The sequence below is a fragment of the Vanessa tameamea genome, chromosome 20, assembly GCF_037043105.1.
Source record: "Vanessa tameamea isolate UH-Manoa-2023 chromosome 20, ilVanTame1 primary haplotype, whole genome shotgun sequence".
In the NCBI taxonomy this organism is placed as follows: domain Eukaryota; kingdom Metazoa; phylum Arthropoda; class Insecta; order Lepidoptera; family Nymphalidae; genus Vanessa; species Vanessa tameamea.
In genome coordinates, this window is record NC_087328.1 from 6,681,127 (window position 1) to 6,687,126 (window position 6,000).

The window sequence follows — 6,000 nt, forward strand, 5'->3', positions numbered from 1 at the left end:
AAATAAAATAAAAAAAAATAAGATTACCCTCTGGGCCATTTTGGTTTTTGATTTTATACTAGTAGGCTATAATTAAATACTTATATAAGAAAAGGTTCAGAGATAATATTATTGTCAAATTTGATATTTTTATTTTTAATAAAACAAGCAGTAACCGACTATGTTTTAAAATTATAATCATCATTTTACCTATTAAATCATCGTGATCTTGTATCAGATTTTATTTTTTAAACGACACATGTGATTTTATTTGAAATAGACGTTCAGAGTTTGTGTGTATAGGAGACTTTAAAATGAATTCTTATTGAAAGTAAGCTAAAGCAAGCATACGCAAAGCGCCATCCATCCAATTCAATCCAATACACCTTGTATTTCATGTAAAATTCGTCTCACATAAACCTCAACTTAAGTAAAACAAACTCTTGTCAATAGATGGCGTAACCACGTCGTCTAAGGTGATATCAGACACACTCTGAACAACGTTTACGTATTCGTATATTAACTTGTTACCCGAATGCCAAAATCTAATATATGAATATTGAATTAGTTCACTTATGGGTTAATTTGTTATTTTGGTTATTTTTTTTTATTTAGACATGTCATTTTGAGTGTCAGAGCAAAATCAATGGAAAACGAACCGCCTGAATCCAGCTATACATGTACAAAAACTAAGTGATATGTGCTACTTTGAGACTTGCCACGAGGCAAATACTAATATAGACTGAAGCACAATGCGAACCTCTAACACGTTCCAACGTATAATAACCTTTACTATGAATAATAAATTGTTGGTTACTGGATACATAAATAAAGTATAAGTAAGTACATAAAACGTAAAATACCTGAGCAAAAGTTATTATTGAAAAGTCATCGACGGGCATTTTTATACGCTTTGAACAATTGTAACCAGATTTTATTTCCTTTGTGAGTCTCTTTGTCAGAAAAGTGATTGAGTTAACATTTTTTTTTACCCTTCAAAAATATCGAAGATTTGTCCACTACTATTGTTCTTATTCTTGCTCTCGTCCTTTTTGTACTATAACTATTTATACAGAGAACAAGCATATCACTTAAATTGAGGCATGCGGTCTTTGCCGCGCGCCCATGAATACAGGGCCTGGAACACAGTAAAGATGAGTACATGTCTCAGCCGAGTGACGTCAACCCTCTACCAAACCCGGTCTACTATTTCCTATCAGATGAAGAAGGTCAATTCAAGGCCAATCCTACCTACTGTCCGAAAATATGTTAAACATGGCATAATAATAGATTACCCAAATGATTATAAAGTATCAAGAACAACCAGTTGCACACCATCATATTATCATTACCGAATATGCTCAGAGCCTGCCGGCCAATTCTGTGAAAATAAACCCTTATCTCACCTCACACATTCACCCTTCCTCTATCTTGTTACACGAAGGATCAGACACTCGGAATATTGTCTGAGTATACGTTATCAATGAAATAATCGTAAGCTAGATGTATACAGCTTAAGCTTGGAGCTAACATTGCCAAAATTTGTTGAGCTCTAAATTAAATTACTTTCAATTGATTGATACATAGAGATTATTTATTTATCCGTTCATATATATGTTATACATATATTCATATATCGGTCTGCGAAACAGCAATACGTTAATGCTTTGTTTCGGTTTGTTGTGTGAGTGAGCCAGTTTAATTACGGGCAAAGGTACAAATATAATGTCTTAGTTCCCATATTTTGGCATAGCATTGATGATGTTAGAATTTCAATTTCAGGTTGCGATTCTATTCTTATGCTCTACTGACTTCCTATTATCAATAAATAATCCATATATAAGTTTATTTGCATTTGTAATTTCGAACAAAAACTCGTACGCAATAATTAATTAATAAAACTTATCTTGAAAATACTTGACTAATCGTTTATACATGCAATATAAACTCACTTGATTACTTAGTATGTATTTGAATTTAATTAATATTGTTTTACAGTTATTTTCGCTATAATCAATGATCTAGTTACCGTATCATTTCCATTTTATATTTTTAAGGATACAAAAATAATAGAAAATAATTTTTAGTTTGTTAGAATTTATTAAAATATGTATTACATGCCAAACAATTTCATATTCAAGATTTCACCTTATACATAAAAATGGATGTTGATATATATGTTTTACTGATAACCGTGAAAAACAACAACATATATGTCATTTTTAAAGATAAGGTTTTTATTTTTTTATGATGTAGGTCTCCACTACCCAGAAACATTAGAGCTGTAAGAAATATTAAGCCTCCCTTATAATGCCAATGCACCACCAAACTTGGGAACTAAAATGTTATGTTGCTTGTGACGGTAGTTACACTGGCTCGTTGACCTTTCAAACCAAAACACAACTATACTAGATTTTGCTGTTTGGAAAAGGAAATCTGATAAACCCATCAGGTTATACCAAGTAAATATAAGTTTTATATTATGCACATATATTGTTTACTTTGCAATGCCAAAGTACGACAATGAACAGTAGTAGTAAGTAGCAGCTAATGAGGTAGCAAAGCGGCTCGTGAATATGTATATCATTCAACCTATCGTCATGACAATGGGAACATATGTATGTGTTTTTATGAAGCTGGACAATGTTGGTTTGGTTTTGCTAGTACTATTTATAAATCGCATTTTACATAATCAATCTCGCCGTGGGCGTATTTGCAGAGCTTGCACTGAACGTGGGCGTTATGAAGGTACATTGTAAATGTATGTCCGTGATGGCGGTAAATATAACGATCTTCAAATTGAAGCTTATTCTACTTATTCTATAGAATGAAATTGTAATAACTTTGAGTTTAATAAAGATTATTATTAACCTAGTTTCCGCCTGCGACTTCGCGCGAATGTAAGGTTTTAGGTACTCTTCTTTTTTTGTACCTCTCACGAGTGTGTAAAATTTTTGGGATGATCACTTGAGTAGTTAAGAAGTTAGTGAGTTAGTAGTTTTGAGTTTACTCGTCAAATATGTAATATTAAAATAAGTAAAACAATGTTTTGCTATCGACATTGATAAACGTAATGTCATTAATACCACCATTTCTTTACTTGTTCCCATTAATTGCTACATAAAACCGACTAGATGTATACTTGTAAGTTAAATAACATTAAAAAAAAACAGTTTTACTTTTGACATTATTTATATTTAAATTCTAAATTTAAAAAAAAACATCGAATTCAAATTTAGAGCATAGTATCTCGTGGCTGGGATAAATATTTCTTTTGGCCTTCGCAAATGGATGCCTCGATGAGACGAAACACTGTAACGTTAGCGAGAAAATATTTTAAAGTAGGTATTGTTTTTTTTTAATTGTTATGTTAAAATTAATCTACCTTTAAGCTCTACTTTTAAAGTATCAGATACTGTGACAATAAAATGCATTTTTAAATTCCTTTGTAAACATCTATGGAAAATTCTCGCCGTGTGGAAAAGACTATGTTTCACTGCCCGCATTCAAGTGGAAAATTTTATGCAATACCTTTAAACGGATCTGATTACATCTTTTTCTTTCACCGGGTGAATCGAACACAGGGTGAATAATAAACATTTAATAAGAACTTGGACATAACGTGAAAAAGATTATAAGCTATGGGTCGAATCGACTAATTGAAATAAAAATTATATTTATGATGTCAAACGAATTATAACATTCTTATTGGGGCAAGGTATCCGATTCTATAGTAAAATTCCGAAGATATTTTTAACCTTACCGTTTCATAAATTCAAATCATTAGTAAAAAATACATTGGTGAAGAAGGCATATTGTTCAATACAAGATTATATAGATGATAAAAAAACGTGGAGTTAATACTTGTTGACTTCCATGCAGGATTATGTAAATTGTATTTAACTAACATGACTTTGTATTTCTAAATGTTGAAAAAGAGTAACTACCGAGTTTCTTGCCGGTTCTTCTGGGTAGAATCTGCATTCCCAACCGGTGGTAGCTTCACCTAATACAGTTTGTTAAATGACGATTCAAAAGTGCTTGTAAAAGCCTACTAGAATAAAGTATATTTTGATTTTGTTTTTTTTTTTTTATTAATGTCAAAAAGGCTTATACCCCAGATTCAATTTTAGATACTAGTAACGTCAGATACATCTCAGTCGTTAAATAAGATAGAACACTCACTGCCCCGCGTCTCACAGTTCTTTTTGTACAACGTGCACAAATCCTCAAATTCAGCAAGGAATAATTGTGTGTCGTCGAATCCGCAAACTGTATCGCCACCCGGCGTACAAGTTTTTAGTTTATAACAGTTAAACTGGGCGAACCTCTCCCTTACAACTGGACTATCATTGAATGAAGGATGCTTGAAAATAACATTAGTATTAATTGTTAATTTAAATGTTCATTAATGTTGTTTCGATCTTTAAATCTATGAAGCTAATAATCCTACTGCTGTTAAATATACTGAAGCGAAATGTCTTAGCACTTCTCCAAAACCAGGTAAGTACAACCTTAGAAAAGTGGTACTGTAAAAATGATTTCAAGCTCAAGAATAGGCATGAAAATTCTATATATTTTGCCAAAATAACCACAAGTAAAATAATAAAATGAGAACTCAGATTAAAATCTTAAAAAATCTATTGAATACTCATCTGTCTCCTATAATTATCATTGTAATGATTCATACAATATATTTAGTCTCATTTTATGTTATTTAAGTTAGGGGCGATACTATTTTTATTTATGTTTATTTAGCTAAGTTTATCGTTATTGTTACATGGTTTACTTAAATTCTGTCATTACTATAGATTAATAATTAATTACTTACATTGGTAAGCGCAGAAATTTCCATATTGAATAATGATAATACTGAAATATATTTAAATATATTTATAAAAAATGTAATGTAATGAAACTGTTTCAAATTCCATAATACCATCCAAATGCAAGTTATTTTATACACAAGAAATAAAAGGCAACAATAATTCATATATTATCTTGTAGCGGACATTTTGTAAAATTGCTCACTTATTAAAGTGAAGAATTTTACAGACATATTTTCGATGTGCTTGTGTTTGCCGCAAAATAAATGCGTTTAAAATATTGTAGAAAACATACTGTAACACATAGAAGTAACAACTTACCGATAATAATGAAATTATTCTTAAGCCAGTCAGTAATAAAATATTTAATTGCCTTGAATTTAAAACTAATATTTAACTACATACTGTCTCTCGGACAAATGTGTCCAGTTTCCTATACCAATTTGCTCGTGAATTTCCTTCGCCATTCGTATGAATTATAAATTATATCTGATATAAAATTAATATTAGTACTAGTCTAGATAATGGTCATATGAATGTATAAACTGTTATATTAAATGTATAGAATATTATCAGTTTGAGATTCAAAGACTCAGACACCGTTTGACCAATCACCATGAAATATATAATTAATTGTGTTTTTAATGGAGAATTTTATGCGCTTGTGGTTTTGAGTAATAGTTCACAAACAAATTCACATATCTTAGAGTCTTCTACATAAACCGTCACATATACAAATACTTCTTGTGATTGATATTTGCCAAGAACATGTTCACTCAGCGTTTATTCGATTGAGTTGAAACTTCATCACACATCACACCATCAAGAATGGTGCGTAAGTTGTATCGAATAATTTTAATATTTTTTTTTTATAAATTTTGTCATTATACGTTGGTTATTCTATACTAATATTATACAATGGTAATTTTTTATACTTTGTTTCTGGAACTTATGATCCGATTCTAATATTTCTTTTAGATTATTCCTCAGTGCTGTACGGTCAAATTATATATATCGTATTATTTTCTTTATCAATAAATTGCACCCGTGCGAAGCTGGGGCGGATCGCTGTATATAATATTCTTACCTACACAAATATTACACAAGGAGTACATTTGAAACGAGTGAGACGTTTCGTAAACAAAAGGCGTTTCGTAAATAAATGGACTGAAATGAAAAGCAAACTAAACGCTCA

At 30.7% G+C, this 6,000-nt stretch overlaps 1 long non-coding RNA gene across 1 annotated transcript; it reads right to left on the reverse strand.

The window, feature by feature from the left end:
- Window positions 1-3,195: 3,195 nt before the first annotated feature.
- Window positions 3,196-6,000, reverse strand: LOC135193844 (uncharacterized). Its single transcript, XR_010309471.1, has 4 exons — window positions 5,893-6,000; window positions 4,811-4,851; window positions 4,165-4,345; window positions 3,196-3,291 (listed from the first exon to the last, which is right to left on the reverse strand). It is a non-coding gene; the product is annotated as an uncharacterized LOC135193844 (long non-coding RNA).